Consider the following 21,235-nt stretch of genomic DNA (forward strand, 5'->3'; position numbering starts at 1 on the left):
TAAGATGACCTTAAATGGCTTGTCTCTTGGTAGAAGATGAAAGGATTCTTCATTGGCTCAAACTCATCCAAATCATCCTTGTATAAAATTCCCGTAATGAAAATTCTAGCATGCAATGTCTTCAGTAAATCGATCATATCTCAAGCTCATGCTATCGGATTGAGGTGATTCAAAAGGCGTTGGAAAGATAAAAGATAGATGAATAACTTCCAATTGATTTCTGGACTCAAAAACGTCTGTATCGTATCCAGAATTAGAAGACATTCTGACTGATATTCTTGCATCTATTGAAACCGTTCAACTTCTCTCATGCACCTAGACACAAAGGTGAACTTTATTCAATCTTTGATTGAAAACATGCATTACACAATTAAGAGTTAGTCTAATAAATGAGCTAGTTTGATGAATGAACTAGTTTAATTAATGAACTAACTTTATTCAATGAACTAGATGCATGAATGAAGTAGCTTACTAAATGATCTAAATATGCATAAATGAACTATTTCCCTAAATGAACTAGATTTTTTTAATTGAAATGCATGTTTAAATGAATAGAACACTTATTAAATGCAATGGATGTCATGCAACTAATAAAACTCATGCAAATTCATGCGATGAATGATATCATATGATAAGCATATCCTAAGAGGTAAATTCAAACATATGATAAAATATAGTGCATAAATGAGTATGTATAGGATGAAGTAAGGTAAAAATCCCTTTGAATCAGCCTTGGTGAACTTCAATGATTTAATCAGATCAAGAAGAAAGTAAGGGCTGATTGGGATCACATCATTCTCTCCCTCTTTAATGTGATTTATCCCCAAATCAACACTTGCTATGAACAGGAACAATTTTGATTTCCTTTGGGCGAGGAATTTCTTTACTTTTTATTTACACAAAACCCATTCTCCGGGATCAAGATCTTCACTCTTGTAAACTTTATTTTCATATGGTTCACTCGAATATAGACATGACTTTTGGGTCTCTCTTTTTGAAACATCATATTCTTTGGCAACGAGAGTTATCTTTTGAACCTTGCCTTGATTCAAAACATCACTTCCATTGATGAAAGAACTTGTAACAGCCTCAATACCAGGTTAGTGACTAAATTATAAAACTTTAGAATTTGGTGATTAAAATAGAATGATTAAATAATGTTGTAATTTGGTATAGGGTTAAATTGCAAGGAAGATGGAATTGAAGGATAGAAGGGTCATTTGTAAGGAAAAATAATTAAGATTTCTTATATTTATTTTAGCTACACGTGGAAAGAATGAAGCAAAACATAAGCTTCAAGAATTCTCTTATTCTCTTCTTTCCTCCCAACGTGAAAACTCATAGCAAAGGTGAGATTTCTTATAAGTTATTTGTTAGTTGAAATTTAATTTTGGTTTTGCTCCTTAGATGCTAATTAAGCTTAAGGAAAGCTTAGTTTGTTGTAAAACATCAAGATGAAGGGTGTAGGAAGAATTAAAGATTATGAGTTCTTGAAGGGAATTTTGAAATAGAGTTCATATTTGAAATCGGAGGTTGAATTTGAATTGTCATCGACTTAATCAAGGATTATGAAGTGTTAGAATTGTATTTAGAACATATTGAAATTTGAGAATGATTCTTGAATTACATATGAAGGATATGATTTTGAGGTTAAAGATGATTTTCATGGATATAAGTTGGTTTAAGTAATGATGGTTGGGTTTAATAATATGATAGGGGTCTGAAATAGAGGAATTGAGTGAAGAATTGATGATTTTCGGGCTTAAAATATAATTTTTAGGTTGTGTGCATTGATGCACATTCAATGTGTACTGATGCACTCTTAAATAATGAACATCGAATTCCATTAGTGCATCGATGCATAAGGAGTGCATCGATGCACCTGCTTAAATTACAAACATCAAATGGGATTTATGCACCGATGCATAGGAAGTGCAACGATTCACCCGTCAAGGGATGCATCGATACATGGTGTAGTGCATCGATGCATTCCTTTATTAAAAGATAAAAATAGCTTTCTTTTTAGCCTAAGGAGTGGTAGTTTAAAATATATCAATTAATATATTGACATGTATCAATGTATTATTATGTATATATAGAACGTAACTTCGTCCTGGAATAAATAAAGGATTAGAATCAAGTCAAAACAAGAAAGGACAAGGTGAGCGCATATCCTAGATGAAACGGAATTGAGATAAGACTTGCGATAAGTGTATCTCTTATCATTGAATTTATGATTCTATATTCATGCACATGCATACATATATATGTGTTAACGTTATAGTGATTCCATGCATTTTTCATTTATGATTAACATGACATCATAGGAATGAATGCTATTATCAAAGGATTATTCCAGGTATGTGAAATAATGAAAATGATCATATAAAGCGACTTATGTGTTTACATGTACAGTAACGAAAGAGATATGAATATGTGAAATGATAAATAACAATGCCCATGTTATATGATACGAGAGCTATAGGTATAGTTGGCATGCCAAGAGTTGAGGGATTATCAGTGGTCCTTTGGGACATAGTGGTTCTTCGGAACAATCAGTGGTCCTTCGGGACATAGTGGTCCTTCGGGACAAATATTCAGTGCCCCTTGAGGGAATTATACGAGCTGTGGTGACAGTATAGTGCACAACCTCTATGTACTCACATACCTTTGTTCTCAATAATGTATATGGGCAATCCAAAGATAAATTAAAGTGAAATTGGCATGAGAATGTATGTGTTATATGTACATGTTATCATCATATATGTTATAATGTAATCGATACAAGAACATTGAAATGTCCTGATCCATGGTAAGAATGCATGTTCATAAATTCATGGTTATACATGTGTATACATACATTTATATTATGCCTCACTAAGATTGTGACTTAGCGTGTAAGTGGTTTACACGTAGGTACCAAGAATCAGGAAGAGCGAAAATAGGGTGGCAAGAACAGCAGCACTACTAGAGGATCAGATCAGAAGTAATTGATAAAGTATGTATTTTGTTGTGTATAGTGTTGGCATGTAAGTAAAGTGTCATTTACGAATGGTCTGATCGATTTTGTATTTCGTGGTCTCTTTAATGTAAATTAAAGTATTTCATTTTAATGAAAGTTTAAAATTTCCCTGTTTTTCTTAAGTGTCAAAGTTTGAAAAGTCAATGTGACACCTCAGACTCATATTCGGGTCGGATACGGGTTAGGGTGTTACATTTAATGGTATCAGAGCTACGGTTTAGTCGATTTTCGGCATAAACCGAAGTCTAGAGTGTCCTATAAAGTATACATGCCAACAAAATAGTGAAAACTTCTGATCTGATATAATAGTGAGCATGTTGTTTTGCTGATAGAATGATATGGGTATATTTTTATAGATGTCCGGACATGGTAGCTCTAAAAGTGAAGCGGGAGATGATATGCCCGTTGAAAGTAGCAATTCACCTGCTCTAGCCAGGCAAAGTAAAGATCAGGCACCCTTTGGAGTGCCTGTAAATGATCAAGATGTGTTCTTCAGAACACTGGACGCGATATTGGCGCGTTTCCAACCTTCTGTTACTTCAACTCTAAGAATGAATGTTGCAAAGGAGTTGAAGGGTTTAGGAGCACCAAAGTTTAGAGGTGAAGCCGAAGAAGGTCCTGTTGCTGCGGATCTTTGGCTTAATGATGTAAAAATCATGCTAGAGGGACTTCATTGTTCCGATCCAGAAAAGTTGGATGGAATAGTCTCCTTGCTCCGAGGGCAAGCAAGGATTTGGTGGACCAACGTTACATTGAGAATGCCTGGTGATCAAGTAACTTGGTCTTTGTTCTTAGAAGAGTTAAAGCATAAATACATTGGAGATCAATTCATTTGAAAAATGAAGCAAGAGTTCATGAACTTTAAGCAATGGAATCGTACAGTGTATATGTACGAATGTGAATTCAACAAGTTGAGCCGCTTCGCTGCTGAGTTAATTCCTATAGAAAAGGATGTTTGTGATTGGTTCGTGGAAGGTTTACGTCCAACACTAAAGGAAATGCTAATTGTGTTAAATTTATCCTCATTTCAAGAAGTGGTGAACCGTGCTAAAGCTTTAGAAAGAGCTCAGAATGAAAGGTTCAGAGATTCGCGGGCTCAGATATAAAAAAGAACAGGTGCATCATCGAGTTCGGCACCATCAAAAAGGGGCAGAGATGCTGGTCCTCGACCCCAAGCGAGATCAGAGTCAGTTGCATCCTCTACAAGGGGATCAAATCAGATGAGGGGTTGACAGACACAATCAATGGGATCTGGAGTTGGGAGATCTACCCCGAGCCAAGTGAGACAATGTCCACATTATAGAAGGAACCATTTGGGGATATGCAAGATGATTTCTGAAGCCTATTTTAAATGTGGGGACACCAGACATTTTGTCCGGGATTGTCCCATGTTAGCGGGTGAATTTGCTCAGCCAGAGAGGTCTGCCTCGGCTACAAAGAGAGGAATAGGTAGAAGTAGAGGAAGAAGTCAGTCAGAATCCTCAACTCCGCAAGAGATACATTCCACAACTCAAGTGTATAATCTTAAGACTAGCGAGGATAGAGATGACCCAAATCATAGCATGTATCTTTTAGTTGTATGACAAGAATGTGTTTGTATTGATTGATTCGGGATCTATATATTCTTACTTTTGTAGTAAGGTTGTGAAAGAATTGAATATTCCATTAGAATCTACTAGCAATGAGGTAATAGTGACTAATCCGTTAGGATGCAGTGCTCGAGTCAATATGGTGTGTCGGGGGTGTCCCATACGGATTCAGGGAATTAAATTCCCTGCTAATCTGATGGAATTACCTTTTGACAAATTCGAGGTGATACTGGGAATGGATTGGTTATATCATTACTATGCTAATGTTGATTATAGACTGAAAAGAGTAACGTTGAGAAGTTCAGAAGGTATAGAAGTTATTGTATTTAGTGAATGATGGAACCCATTGGCTAATGTAATATCAGTGATGTCGGCAAAGAAGTTATTACTACAGGGATGTCAAGGGTTTATTGCGAGTGTGCTGGATGTGAGAGCAAAAGAGAAGGGGATAGAAGAAATTCCTACAGTCAGAGAGTTTTCTGACATTTTTCCTGCAGAGTTACCGGGTTTTCCTCCAGAGAGAGAGGTAGAATTTCAGATTGAAGTAATGTAGGGAAATGTACCTATTGCCATGTCACCATACAGAATGGCCCAAAAAGAGTTACAAGAATTACTGGACAAAGGGTTTATCAGACCGAGTGTCTCACCATGGGGACCTCCAGTTTTGTTCGTCAAAAAGAATGATGGATTCATGCGTCTTTGCATTGATTATAGGCAACTCAATAAAGTGACCATCAAGAACAAGTATCCACTCCCCCAAATTGACGATTTATTTGACCAGTTAAAAGGAGCTTCAGTGTTTTTGAAGATTGATTTACGTTCTGGTTATCATCAATTGAAGATTCAAGACAAAGGTATTCCAAAGATGGCATTCAGAACGAGGTATGGTCACTATGAGTTTATCGTAATGCCATTTGGAGTTACAAATGCTCCAGCTGCTTTCATGGATTTGATGAACCGAATATTTCAACCCTATTTGGATCGATTCATTATGGCATTCATTGACGATATTTTAGTGTATTCAAAGTTGAAAGAAGAGCATAGTTCGCATTTGAAAATCGTTCTACAGACTTTGAGAGAAAAGAAGCTTTATGTTAAACTCTCTAAATGTTAATTTTGGTTGAAGGAAGTGATGTTCCTAGGACATGTGATTTATGCGGAAGGAATTTGAGTGGATCCTCAAAATATCAAAGCCATTTTAAAATGGGAAGTTCCAAAGAATATTACCGAATGTTCGTTAAAAACTTTTCGATAATATCATAACCCCTAGCTAAATTATTGAGGAAAGAGGTAAATTTTGTATGGACTCCGGAGTGCCAAGAAAGTTTGGAAAGGCTGAAAAAGGTTTTAACAGAAGCTCTAGTGTTGATTCAACCCGAGTCTGACAAGACTTTGTAGTGTACAGTGATGCGTCTCATAATGGGTTGGGATGCGTGTTAATGCAAGAAGGCAAAGTGGTGGCCTATGCTTCGAGACAATTAAAACCACATGAGAAGAATTATCCCACACATGATCTAGAGATGGCTGCAGTAGTATTTTCACTTGAGATCTGGCGTCACTATTTGTATGGTGAGCGAAGCTACTTGTATACGAATCATAAGAGTTTGAAATATTTGATGACTCAGAAGGAGTTAAATTTAAGACAACGAAGATAGGTGGAATTCTTAAAGGATTATGATGTAGTGAACGATTTTCATCCAGGGAAAGTGAATGTGGTAGCGGATGCCTTAAGTCGAAAAACGTTTGCAGCCTTACGAGCTTTGGATGCCAGACTATCATTAAGAAGAGACGGTGCCATATGTGCGGAATTGACTCTCAAGCCATCATGGTTAGATCGAATTAAATAATTATAAGCTAGAGATAAAAAATGTTTAAAGAAGTTACAGCAGATAAGGAATGGAGAGGTTATAGATTATGAAGTGAAAGGTGATGGGAACCTATATTATCAAGGGAGGCTAGTGATTCATATGATGATGAGTGGAAGAAAGACTTGTTAACAGAAGCTCATTGTAGTCCATTGACTATGCATCCGGGAGGAAATAAAATGTATATGGATCTCAAGAGTCGATATTGGTGGCCTGGAATGAAGAGAGACATTACGGAATTCGTATCCAAATGTTTAACTTGTCAGCAAGTTAAAGTTGAACATCAAGTTCCATCAGGACTGTTGCAACCTCTGTCTATTCCTCAGTGGAAATGGGAGAATGTAACAATGGATTTTGTAACGGGGTTACCTTTGACCCTGAATAAAAGAGATTCCATTTAGGTGATTGTAGATAGATTGACTAAGTCAGCTCATTTTATTCCAGTACGAGTTGATTTTTCCATGGATAAGTATGCTGAATTATATATCAGGGAGATTATACGTCTACATGGTGTACCTATTTCTATTGTTTCAGATCGAGATCCTAAATTTACTTCACGGTTCTGGAAATCATTACATGGAGCGTTGGGAACTCGGTTGAACTTTAGTACATCGTTTCATCCTCAAACCGATAGGCAATCAGAGAGAACAATCCAAATTTTGGAAGATATATTAAGAGCTTGTGTTATCGAGTTTAAAGGATCATGGGAAAGGTACTTGCCACTTGCTGAATTTGCGTATAACAATAGTTATCAATCAAGCATCAAAATGTCTCCTTATTAAGCTCTTTATGGAAGAAGATGTCGTACGCCTCTAAATTGGTTCGAGCTTAAAGACAAAGAAATTCTTGGTCCGGAGTTGATCAAGGAAGTGGAAGAAAAGGTTCAAGTAATTCAAAGTAATCTCAAAGCAGCAGCTGATAGACAGAAATCATATGCGGATCTAAAGAGAAAAAAGATCGAATATCAAGTAAGAGATAAAGTGTTTCTCAAAGTGTCTCCCTGGAAGAAGGTTTCGAGATTTGGTCGAAGAGGAAAGTTAACTCCTCGATTCATTGGACCTTATGAGATTGTAAAGAGAGTTGGACCAGTGGCATATTAATTTGCATTACCATCTGAAATGGAAAAGATTCATGATGTCTTCCATGTCTCAATGCTTCGGAAGTATAGATCTGATCCCCCCCACATTGTGACTCCAGAAGAGATCGATATTCAACCGAATTTAACATATGAGGAAGAACCGGTTAAAATCTTAGCTCATGAGATTAAGCAATTAAGGAACAAGACTGTTCCATTAGTCAAAGTATTATGAAGAAATCACAAAGTAGAGGAAGCTACATGGGAGTGTGAAGAGGATATGAGGAATCAGTACCCCCATCTCTTCGTGCAATGAAAATTCGAGAGCGAATTTTCTTTAGGGAGAGATTTGTAATAGCCTCAATACCGAGTTAGTGACTAAATTATAAAACTTCAAAATTTGGTGATTAAAATAGAATGATTAAATAGTGTTGTAATTTGATATATGGTTAAATTGCAAGGAAGATGGAATTGAAGGATAGAAGGGTCATTTGTAAGGGAAAATAATTAAGATTTCTTATATTTATTTTAGTTACACGTGGAAAGAATGAAGAAAAACATAAGCTTCCAGAATTCTCTTCTTCTCTTCTTTCCTCCCAATGTGAAAACTCATAGCAAAGGTGAGATTTCTTATAAGTTGTTTGTTAGTTGAAATTTAAGTTTGGTTTTTCTCCTTAGATGCTAATTAAGCTTAAGGAAAGCTTAGTTTGTTGTAAAACAACAAGATGAAGGGTTTAGGAAGAATTAAAGATTATGAGTTCTTAAAGGGAATTTTGAAACATAGTTCATATTTGAAATCGGAGGTTGAATTTGACTTGTCATCGACTTAATCAATTAATATGAAGTGTTAGAATTGTATTTAGAACATATTGAAATTTGAGAATGATTCTTGAATTACATATGAAGGATATGATTTTGAGGTTAAAGATGATTTTCATGGATATAAGTTGGTTTAAGTAATGATGGTTGGGTTAATGATATGATAGGGGTCTAAAATAGAGGAATTGAGTGAAAAATTGATGATTTTCGGGCTTAAAATACAATTTCTGGGTTGTGTGCATCGATGCACATTCAATGTGTACCGATGCACTCTTAAATAATGAACATCGAATGCCATTAGTGCATCGATGCATAAGGAGTGCATCGATGCACCTGTTTAAATTACAAACATCGAATGGGATTTATCCACCGATGCATAGGAAGTGCATCGATGCACCCGTCAAGGGATGCATCGATACATGGTGTAGTGCATCGATGCATACCTTCATTAAAAGATAAAAATAGCTTCCTTTTTAGCCTAAGGAGTGGTAGTTAAAAATATATCAATTAGTATATTGACATGTATCAATGTATTATTATGTAGTTATAGAACATAACTTCATCCCGGAACAAACAAAGGATTAGAATTAAGTCAAAACAAGAAAGGACAAGGTGAGCGCATATCCTAGATGAAACGAAATTGAGATAAGACTTGCGATAAGTCTATCTCTTATCATTGAATTTATGATTCTATATTCATGCACATGCATACATATATAGTGTTAACGTTATAGTGATTCCATGCATTTTTCATTTATGATTAACATGACATCATAGGAATGAATGCTATTATCAGAGGATTATTCTAGGTATGTGAAATAATGAAAATGATCATATAAACGACTTATGTGTTTACATGTACAGTGACGAAAGAGATATGAATATGTGAAATGATAAATAGCAATGCCCATGTTATATGATACGAGAGCTATAGGTATAGTTGGCATGCCAAGAGTCGAGGGATTATCAGTGGTCCTTTGGGACATAGTGGTTCTTCGAAACAATCAGTGGTCCTTCGGGACATAGTGGTCCTTCGGGACAAATATTCAGTGCCCCTTGAGGAAATTATACAAGCTGTGGTGACAACATAGTGCACAACCTCTATGTACTCACATACCTTTGTTCTCAATAATGTACATGGGCAATCCAAAGATAAATTAAAGTGAAATTGGCATGAAAATGTATGTGTTATATGTACATGTTATCATCATATATGTTATAGTGTAATTGATACATGAACATTGAAATGTACTGATCCACGGTAAGAATGCATATTCATAAATTCATGGTTATAAATGTGTATACATACATTTATATTATGCATCACTAAGATTGTGACTTAGCGTGTAAGTGATTTACACGTAGGTACCAAGAATAAGGAAGAGCGAAAATAGGGTGGAAAGAACAGCATCACTGCTAGAGGATCAGATCAGAAGTAACTGATAAAGTATGTATTTTGTTGTGTATAGTGTTGGCATGTAAGTAAAGTTTCATTTACGAATGCTCTGATCTATTTTTTATTTCGTGGTCTCTTTAATGTAAATTAAAGTATTTCATTGTAATGAAAGTTTAAAATTTCCCTGTTTTTCTTAAGTGTCAAAGTTTGAAAAGTCAATGTTACACCTCAGACTCATATTAGGTCGGATACGGGTTAGGGGTGTTACAGAACTTGTCCTTTGAATCATTCCTTGGTCTGAAAGGTTACAACTTTTGATTAAAGAACATTTATCTTCAAATGCTCTTATCTTTCGGTGTTGTTCTATTTCAAAAGGATGTCTCCTTTCGTTTCCTATAATCAAAACTAGATTAGTAGAAAAGGAAATCAAATTTAAAGAGACAGAGAAAACAAACCCAAGAATATTCAGAGATAGTGGTCGATGGTTGAGGTTCTTCATGGAAATATGCATTGGTTCATGTGATCTTTCTTCATGGTGTCCCTTGGAATCATCATGCCAATTGGTTAATGCATGAAGCTCCTGTAAACATTCATTGAATAAATGGTTTGGGTTTGCATGTGCACAATTATTTTGGACTTTTTCAAGTAGGTAGATCTTGCCAACTTTAATATTCATGCCCTTCCACATTATCAACCTTGAATAGATCGATAATACTTGTTTCATCTCCTTGAATCGATCATCACAAACAAGAGAAGTTCCATGAATCAATGTTCTAAAAAACAAATCTAAGTTAGAACATGGAACACTATTAATAAAATGAATGAACATAGAAAATTCATGAAAGTTCATGAATGGAATTTGGCCCTTGACATTCTCAAGAATCAGATTCATTGAAACTTCCCTTTTATGAGGTTATTCGAATATATAGAGTATATTTGGAATGTCAATAAACATTTCCCTTGGAATTTCAAGCGATTCAACCTTTGAAACTTCAAGTGTCACTCCTTTTGGAACTTCAATGGACATGCTTTTTGAATCATCATTTTGTAAAGGTATGCTCTTGGAATATCCTATAAATCAAGAGGATGAGTAGGAAGAAAAGATTGGTTAGTAGAAAACAAATTTTCCAACTCTTCACATTCTTATCTTTTACTTTAATATTTCATTTGAACTATCTCTTCAATACCACACTATTGTTTTTCAATGTGCTCATTTTCACTCTCAATTCTTTTTTCAATGCTCTCAATGTCATTTTCAACTCTCGCTTTTTCTTCTTTTTTGCATAAACTTTCTTTTTATAATTGTTCTTGCAATTGTGTTTCTTTGACAAAATTATCAAAAACACTTGAAGATGAGCTAGACTTTCTGGATTGAAAGATACAAAATTCCTTGGATCACTTCGCGTTAAACTTTTGACATTGCTTCTTGTTAGAAAATTGGGGTCTTCATTGTAAGATCTTTTGTTTTAATTGGGTGTAGAACTAGAAAAAAAGATTGATTGTCGTATCTCCTTTTTAGTTTTGTTTTGATCTCCGATGTATGCATTTGTGAACAAGAAGGTCGTTCAATCATTCACTTCAGTTTCTTTGAGTTTGGGTCGAGATACTTTTGAAACAAACTCCTTATCTCTCGTGTCATGGCTTGTATTTGCAAGTTTGGTGCACCACCATCATTTTGGGCATTACCTCCTAAAATATGATAATTGTCTCTATAATTGCGAGACATTATTAGTAATAAAAAAATGAAAAATAGACATCACCAACACAAAATCTCACCAATACACTCCAAAGAAAAAAAAAAGGAACTACACTCGTGTTTCACTCGGGATGGCTTTTACCCCTGATGTTCACTCTTGCATTTTACCTCTCTTACTTTCCTTTAAAGTTCTTGTGGAACTCCCTCGAGGTTTACAAGGCGTCTCGTAGACTTCGGCTGAAACAATTGTGGCTTGGTTGGAGAATAATGTGAGTAAAGAAAGAAATGGCTACAAGAAAGAACAAAGATAAGAATAGATAATGAAATCGTAAAGATAATGAAAGAAATGATGAAACAAATACGAAACCTTCTTAATTATTTTTTTCAAAGATGAAAAAGATTGCTCTCGCCCTCTTTAAAATTTTCTTTTCTTTTATTTTTTTATTTTTTATTTTTTTTATTTTTTTAATTTTTTAATTTTTTACTAACCCGTGAGAGAGAAAATGATACGATACACTTATTGAATTGGCTAGCTCTGATACCAAATGATATGATATCGATTATGTGTTTCAAGTCATATACGATGTTGCCCAATCGTGGTTCTAGTAAGAACTTCACAGTGCTTTGATTGAAGACTAAAAATGCACAAACAATATTACAAGAAACAAATTGATATAAGTAAATTGAAAATGAAAGGTTTTAGGTTATGATAAAGTGGTTTGATGGTGATGGAAGAGTGATGATTGTTGTGGTTTAAGGAAATAAAGGAAAATGGGAAAAGTGTAGCGGTGATAATAATTTATAGTGTGGAAAGAATGACAGTATGGTGAAGGTAAAAGATGTTATGGTATGGGAGATGAATGATGAAATAAAAAGTATGGATTGTGGCCCGCTAGTTATATGGAGCTAGGAGCCAACAATATACAAAGATGAAATCGAAGTGATAGAGTGTGGAACATGACCCACTAGCTATAGGTGAGCTAGGAACCAACATTATTAAAAAAATGAAATGGAGGAAGGCTTCAAGACTGACAAGAAACCGATAGAGTTCTAATCCAAGAACTAAAATGAAAGCAACCTTTCAAAGAGTTTATTATGCAAAAAGTTATATGTACAAATCAATGGAGGTGTCTATTTATAGTGTTGATAGACACCATATGAAGAGTTTTTACAATTAAAATAAAACAATCACCTAAATTTAATTGAATTTAATTAAATGACTTGTCATTCTTCTTATCCGTTGATGGCTGGCCATGTAGATTGAAAATAGTTGAATTAAGCTTTAATTTAAGATAATTCCAACCTTAAATTCGTCCAAAAAGGAGGGGTGACTCTTGGGCTGCCTTACTTTGCTTGCAAATGGAAGAAAAGAGGATAAATGAAGTCATGGGATGAATGTGGACATCCTACATGTCCAAACCAGCTTGTCTCTTCAAATTCCTTGTTGATTTTATCACTAAATTTGGTGGTTAAATGAAATAAAGTCAGCTTTCATTGCTTGTTCCCTTGTAGAATATGATCATCCTTCAAAAGATGATAAAGACCTTGAATGATAATTTTGAATGCTGGTTATTACATGTCCCCTTGCTTGAACATGAATAACCTTCAATGGGTGATAACATCAACCTTGAATGCCTTGAATTGGTGAATTAAGATGAACTTAAATGGCTTGTCTCTTAGTAGAAGATGAAAGGACTCTTCCTTGGCTCAAACTCATCCAAATCATCCTTGTATAAAATTCCCGTAATGAAAATTCCAGCATGCAGTGTCTTCAGTAAATCGGTCATATCTAAAGCTCCCGATATCGGATTGAGGTGATTCAAAAGGCGTTGAAAAGATAAAAGATAGATGAATAATTTCCAATTGATTTCTGGACCCAAAAACGTCTGTATCGCATCCAAAATTAGAATACATTCTGACCGATATTCTTGCATCTGTTGAAACCGTTCAACTTCTCTCATGCACCTAGACACAAAGGTGAACTTTATTCAATCTTTAATTGAAAACATGCATTAAAAAATTAAGAGTTAGTCCAATAAATGAACTAGTTTGATGAATGAACTAGTTTAATTAATGAAGTAACTTTATTAAATGAACTAGATGCATGAATGAAGTAGCTTACTAAATGATCTAAATATGCATAAATGAACTACTTCCTTAAATGAACTAGATGCTTTAAATGCAATGCATGTTTAAATGAACATAACACTTATTAAATGCAATGGATGTCATGCAACTAATAAAACTCATGCAAATTCATGCGATGAATGATATCATATGATAAGCATATCCTAAGAGGTAAATACAAACATAAAGTAAGGTAGAACTCCCTTTGAATCAGCCTTGGTGAACTTCAATGATTTAACCAGATCAAGAAGAAAGTAAGTGCTGATTGGGATCACATCAAGAAGGTTATGTGATGACCGAGAGATCATTTGTATGATTGATGAGAATTTTACCAAGGCTTATGTGACACTGGGTTCCCAATATGTGTTTAGTACCTGAAGGCTATTGTGATATCAGGTGCTATCAGTGTTTGTGTGATGATTATGTATTATATATGATGATGCATAATTGTATGATATTGTGGTTAGAGACTTAGTATATGCATACTCACGACGAGACCCTTAACAGTAGACTAAGGGAAGCATGAAACTCGTACTATTTTGATAGAACTGTTGAACCTTAAGTACACTTGATCATGATCATGTATGTACCTATTACTTAATCATGTCTTATATCATGCTTATGTTTAAGAAATTCATAATGTTCTAGATTAACTATATTACTGAGCTTTGTAAGCTCAACATTTGGATTTTCCTGTTTGTAGGTTAGTCGCTTGAGTCGTTCGGTGAGCACTATCATAATAGGACTTCCAACATTCCTTCTAGAGTATTGTACTGTTACTTTTAGCGGGCATATGTATACATAGAACCTTGTTATTATATTTGAATTTGAAACTCTAAGTTTGTATTATTTTAATTTAAACTACTTGTATTATTTTGTTTTAAACTATGTGTTACAGATTTTTGGTTTATAAAAGTATTTTTATAACTATTATGCATCTATTTTGATGAACGTATCATGTTTTGAAATGAAAATTAAAAAGATTTTAAATTTTAGTGGTGTTTCCGATGTAACATCTATTCGAGTTTAGGATGTTACATCCGACCTTTAATTATCATTTTAGGTATGCACATTTTTTTCTTATAACATTAATTATATATAAAATATATTTTTATTATATATATATATATAAATACGAAGTTCTTATATATTTTTTTCTTATAACATTAACTTACAATTTATAATTATTCTTTATATATAATTATAACACATTTTTGCAATTCTAGTAAATTTTATTTTTATCTGTAGTTTTACTTTATAATACTTAATTATTTATAAAAAAAGGTAAGGTTTATTTTTTTATAATATTTAATATTATTTAGAATTGGAACTTATATAAATGTATAGTACAAAATTTTACAATTAATGATGATTTATAAGTTAAAATGTAATTATATTGTTCTTGTCATACATGTCTAGGTAATTATGCTATTTTCTAATTTTTCCTAATTTTATTTTATTTTACGTACATAACCCCACTATAAAATAAAAAATAACTTTAAAATATTATTTTATTTAACTATATGTATATTTTTTATATTTTATACGATTAAAAGTGTTAATATATTTTTAAGTTATATTGCATTTTTTTATTATTTATTTTTAATATAATTATTTTTAAATAAAAAATTATTAATAATCTATTTTTAAAACTTATTTTATCCAAAAAATAACACGCAATGCTAACATTTTAAAATTAATCATTTAAAATAGTAATATTTTTAAAATTAAAATTTTTACTTAAAAAATCCTAAAATTTTGAAGTTTTTTTAAGTTTAAGGTGATTATAAATTAATATATGTTCTAAATACTCTCGATCATTTGAAAATGAACACTCAATCACCCTACTGTAACTGTTCGTGTTCGAACAAGTGACATTTAGAAACAAGAACGATTCTTTTAACCACTTATGTAAGTTGGTTGATGCTAAAATTTTGAAATTGAATCAACCACGAGTCCTCGTTATAAAGATTTATACATATTAATTGTAATCTTTTAAAGATAAATATTAGATTTAAAATATTTTAAAATAAGAAAAATGGACAAATGATCAAATAGTGAACACCTCTAAAAATAAGAAGGGTAAAGTACACAAATGGTCCCTTAAATATAGGGTACTACTTTATTAAGTCCATCGACTATTAAAATTTACAAAATGGTCACTCAACTATTTATTATGTTCCAAAATTGTCATTTTCTGTTAAAAATTGATGGTATTATGAGCTGAACGCTAACTTGTCGACCATGATAAAAAAAAACTGATATCATAATCTCAAACGACTATCGTATTCTAGTTATTATGTTAACATCTAACTTAGACAACCGCCAATTTTTTAATAAAAATGATAAGTTTGAAACATATTGAATAGTCAGATGACAATTTTGTAAGTTTTAATAGTCGAGGGACTTAATAAAACAACATTATATAGTATTGAGGATCATTTTATAATTTTTAATAGTTGAGAGACTTAATATAATAATACCCTATATTTTGGTGACCATTTGTGTACTTTACCGGAATAAGAATTAATGTTGAGGAACAGTTCTAAATTTCAGTCTCTCAAACAGAGTCAAATAAAATAAAGAAAGAAACTTATTGAAAAAAAAAAGACTGGTATCATCCCTTCATTACTCATCCTTTTCCTTTTTTTTTTGGTTTTTGATATTTTTCCCTCTCTCTAACTCCACCAGGGCTTTTTCATCTTCCTTTAGCTTCTGTAACTCCCAAATCTCTATTTTTTTCTCCTTTTTTCATGCTTCTTTTTTCTTAAAAAAAAAACTGATAGATTTTCAGGTTGGGTCTTCCATTCTTTTAATCGATTTTCTTTCTATTGAAATCTTTGCTTCTTTTTTTTCTTTTTTTTCTGTACTTGTAGCATTTAAGATGGGATTTCGATTTACTCTTTACTCTTCGTGTTTGCAGAGACTTGTTCTTCATGATTGATCTACATGGGTTTTTGATTTCTTCACATATTGGGTTTAGTTCTGCTTCTGCTATCTCCACTCGTAATTTCAAGTAAGGGTTTTTCTTTTCCCTTTTTAATTTTTCAAGTTGGTTTTTCTTTCTTCTAGTTTGTGATTTTTATTGAAGTATTGAAACTGCGTATGCTGAAAATAGTGAAAATTTAGGGTTTTTATTAGGTTTTTGGATTTGTTTCATATATTTTTTTTGATGAGCTTATTATTGTATATGTAATTGTGGCAGCATTGTGGATAAAGAGTAGGGAGCTTTCTTGGGATTTTTTTTTTGTTTCTCTTGCAATATTACTAAAGGTTATATTGTAAAGTGGAAATGGTGGGCAATGAGGATGCTCCTGCTAGTCCTAGGGCTCCGTCATGCCAGGTTTCCGGCTCACGGAAAATGTTTTGGCGTTCAGCTTCATGGTCCGCTTCCCAGACGAGTGGCCAAATTCCATTAACCGAGGACAAGAATCTAGGAGAAGGTCCTAAAGGTAATGATGGTACAAATAATAATGGACAAACTCGCCAGTTTCCTCCTCCTCCTCTAACTCCACGTTCACAACAGAATTGTAAGGCCAGGTCCTGTTTGCCACCTTTGCAGCCACTGCACGTAGGAGTGTGGATGAGTGGCCGAAAGCTAGTTCTGATGACTTTGGTGAGTGGCCAACCCCAAGTGGGAGCAAGAGTGGTGAGAGGTTGAAGCTTGATTTATCATCAATTCAGTGGAATAATGATAAGAATGGTTGGCTTCTAAAGAGGGACAAGATTGCTTTCTTCGATAAAGAATGCTCGAAAGTGGCAGAGCATATTTATCTCGGTGGAGATGCCGTTGCGAAGGATAGGGAAATACTCAAGACGAATGGTATCACTCATGTTTTAAATTGTGTCGGCTTTGTTTGGCCGGAATATTTCAAGGCCGATTTTGTGTACAGAACTTTGCGGTTGCAAGACAGTCCACAGTCCATCAGAGGATATTACTAGCATACTTTATGATGTTTTTGATTATTTCGAAGATGTTAAGGAGCTGGGTGGAAGAATTTTTGTTCATTGCTGCCAGGGTGTATCGAGGTCCACATCATTGGTGATAGCATATCTTATGTGGAGAGAAGGACAGAGTTTCGATGATGCCTTTCAGTATGTAAAAGCTGCAAGAGGAATTGCTGATCCGAATATGGGTTTTGCTTGCCAGTTGTTACAGTGCCAAAAGAGGGTCCATGCATTCCCGTTGAGCCCTAGTTCCTTATTGAGGATGTATAGAATGGCACCTCACTCACCTTATGATCCTTTGCACCTGGTCCCTAAAATGCTGAATGATCCGTCTCCTTTGGGTCTGGATTCTCGAGGTGCATTTATTGTTCATATACCTTCTGCAATATATATTTGGATTGGCCAAAACTGTGAATCTATCATGGAAAGGGATGCACTAGGAGCTGTTTGTCAGATTGATGGATAAATCTGGAAATAAAATCGAGTTAGGGGAATCAGCAGTTAAGATTTGCCATGGTGAGAGAAAAGGTGATTCATATAATGTTGAATTTGAGATTTTTGAGAAGGCTATAAAGGGTGGTTTTGTCCCTCCGTTTGCTTTATCCGAGAATGAAGTCGAAACCCACCTTCCTGCAAGAGAAAGCAGTTGGAGCATGCTTCGATGTTAATTTGCCTCTGGTGTAATGGAGCTTGTTTCCGCACCAAAGATATTGCACTACAGGGTTTATTCAGATTCCATGATGATAGTTCATTCATCATCACCGTCATGGACATCATCCTCTTCATCTTCATCCTCCTCACCTCCTTATCTTTCACCGGATTCTATCTCTTCTGATTCCAGCACTTGTTCAAAGTACCTTTCAGAATCTTCTCTTGATTCACCTTTAGCTGTTTCATATACTCTTCCAGTTTCAACTTTGCCTAACCTGTCTAACTTGTCTCTTGTTTCATCCCAAACTTCTTCACACCATAAATCCAATAGCATGGAAATTGGCTGTGTTGATCTCACTTCTCAACCTTGTTCTCAATCCGCTTCATCACCTGTACAAAAGGTTTCACCTTCTCTTGCTGAACGCCGAGGCAGTTTGTCAAAGTCTCTCAAGCTGCCGGTGGTGAGTGATAATGTAAGAAACACAAATGAGCGGTCATGTTTTCTTGCCAAGAAAGATGGGATCGGGATAAATAAAAATTCTAGTTCATCATGTGAATCAGATATTGAAATTGTCTTCAACTCCAAGCGTGGTGGTGGAAATGGTGTGAATATTTTGATTCAAGATTCCGGTTTGAAGATATCTCCTGGTAGACTAGCTAATGCTGATTCACGTGATACGGGCTCTGCTTTTGTTAAAACTTGTGAAAGTCCAGAAAATCTTCCTTGTGATGGTCCTGCGTCTTCTGTTCCAAACAGAATGGAGGAAAGTATTCCAGCTTGCCCTGGTGTACTTCAGCCTTTAGTATACCGCTAGCCCAGTATAGAGAAGATGAAAAAATTTAATAGAACTGATCTAGATTCAAAATCCGCTTTTGCAATTTTTTTCCGACTACAGCCTTAGGCAAAAATGAAGATATGATTCTATATTTTTGGATAGGAAGGTCTTTTCAACAGGAGAAAAGCTCGATTCAGTTAGATAGCAGCAGAATGATGATGGATAGAGTGGATATTGGGTGGTACCAAGTTGGTTATGATGTTCTAACTCAAGTGGGTCTGCCAAAGGATATCCCCGTCAAGGTGATTGATATTTTTGAAGTTTTGGACATTATATTATTTACTTCTTGTTTTCATGTCCATTCACGCGTTATGGTATATATTCTATGGCATGTTTGCTTCTGATTTAAGATCCTGAATAAGATTTTAGCCCTAACAACTGTATATCAATGTTTAAAAATATGATAACCACAAGATGTTTCAGAAATATCATTGCATAATTCCTAATCCTTTTAAAAAGGAACCATATCTATGTTTGATTTGGTGAATTTAACTAAATATGCCGTGCTACTTATTAGATTATATTCAATCAAGCATAAGATTGGTGTCATGGATTGTTCTTTAGGGATCTATTCTCTTTTCAAATAAAATGTTCTTGTTATGCTTATGCTAGAGTGGAATTTTGTTTGAGATTTTCACCACCATTATCAAATCTGGCCCAGAGGTTGTATTGAGCTTGGACTTCCGCTTCCTGGTTGAACCGGGGGTTTATTATAAAATAAATTATAAAAACCATTAATAATTAACAAAGTTGCATTTAGTTTAAAGTTAATATCTTTCATATAAAACTAGGAGATTAATGTGTAAATCTTATTAATTTACGAACAAAGTAAAAAGGAGAGAAGAAAACATACAGAAAACCTTTGTACCTCTATAAAAGAAATTTGTAAGATTTGTCTGTGATTTCTCTTTTGCGAGATTCTGTCTTATTTTTATGTTCCTTTGTATACAGCCGAAGAATAGATGTGAATCAACTCTTTTACCTTTTAACCTTCTAATGTGGAGATAGATTATTTACTATGAGCAGATTGTTAAAGAAGATGAGGAACCAATAGAGTTTCTTATGTTGCTGAAGATGATGTAGATTTGCTTCAATCAAGTATAGATCCACAAGCTGAGACAGTTCATAGATTCTCTTTTGTTTCTCCAAATGGCGCTTGTTTTTGTTGTGGAATTTCAGGCATCAAGCTTAGTTCCCATGGCAAAACAAACAAGGTCAGTAGCATTTTTTCCTTGTCATTTCTCATTGAGTGTTTTATTCAAGCAAGATATATATACCTAGGTGCCAAATTTGCCCCGGCTCTTTTTATTGAAATATCTCTGTTTGACACTCTTGTCTGGATACAACGACATGATCCTCCAAGTACTCTCCAAATACTTGGAAATCTTGGAAAATCCGACACATTGGAATTCGAGTAACATAGTTAGGCACTGTATGTGGCTAGCAGCATTTTATGGATTGGTATGGTTTAATTATGCACCAGGCTAGAGCCACTGCTGCATGCTAGGACTTTTAGACACTCTCAATTCTTTTGGTTTTCAAAAAGTTCTTTTGGGTATGAAATTATTAAACACTCAATTCTTTATCCTTTTCAATCTATTATACATCTCAACTTAGTTTAAAATAATCATTTGAATTTCCATAACAATTTTTGACAGCAATGCAGAACATCATTTTTGTGTTTTGGCTCAATGCAATATTTGGTAAACACTTGCAGACTTTTCGTATTTGAAAGCCACCGGGTTCTGGACTTTTTACATTTCTGTTCTGTTTAAAAAATTGCTTGCATGCAGCTACATTAGCAAATTTAGGACTGCGTGTTTGCCTTGTCATTATGAATTTACAGTGATTCGATGTTTACTGGTAACTTCCATGTTGGAATTCACCAGATTGTACAGCATCATAACAGCATTGTAACCGGTAATCAATTGTTTCGATAGACATTGTATATTCAGTTTTATCAGAATCAAATTCTGAAATTCTTAGTCATCCAGCCTCAATACGTAATTTTGCTTCTTCTTGCAACGTTGCTTTTTTTTCCAAATTTGAGTACGCACATCTACTCTTTATGGCAAATGTTGGATTCAAAGAGCATCTCTTCTAGTTTGCTTTATATATATATATGCACATTATTAGTCCAGGGAATTTAACTTCAGTTTGGTATTGATCCTTGTTCAAGATTGCAAGGGCTTAAATGGAACTGTGAATCTT

At 34.2% G+C, this 21,235-nt stretch overlaps 2 pseudogenes; both read left to right on the top strand.

The window, feature by feature from the left end:
* Nucleotides 1-16,813, top strand: part of LOC120193144 — a 44,228-nt pseudogene extending 27,415 nt beyond the window's left edge.
* On the top strand, nucleotides 16,218-20,635 carry LOC120193095 (annotated as a pseudogene).
* Nucleotides 20,636-21,235: the final 600 nt, after the last annotated feature.

The sequence above is a fragment of the Hibiscus syriacus genome, unplaced genomic scaffold (genome assembly GCF_006381635.1).
Source record: "Hibiscus syriacus cultivar Baekdansim isolate YM2019G1 unplaced genomic scaffold, ASM638163v2 tig00116989_pilon, whole genome shotgun sequence".
NCBI classification, from domain to species: domain Eukaryota; kingdom Viridiplantae; phylum Streptophyta; class Magnoliopsida; order Malvales; family Malvaceae; genus Hibiscus; species Hibiscus syriacus.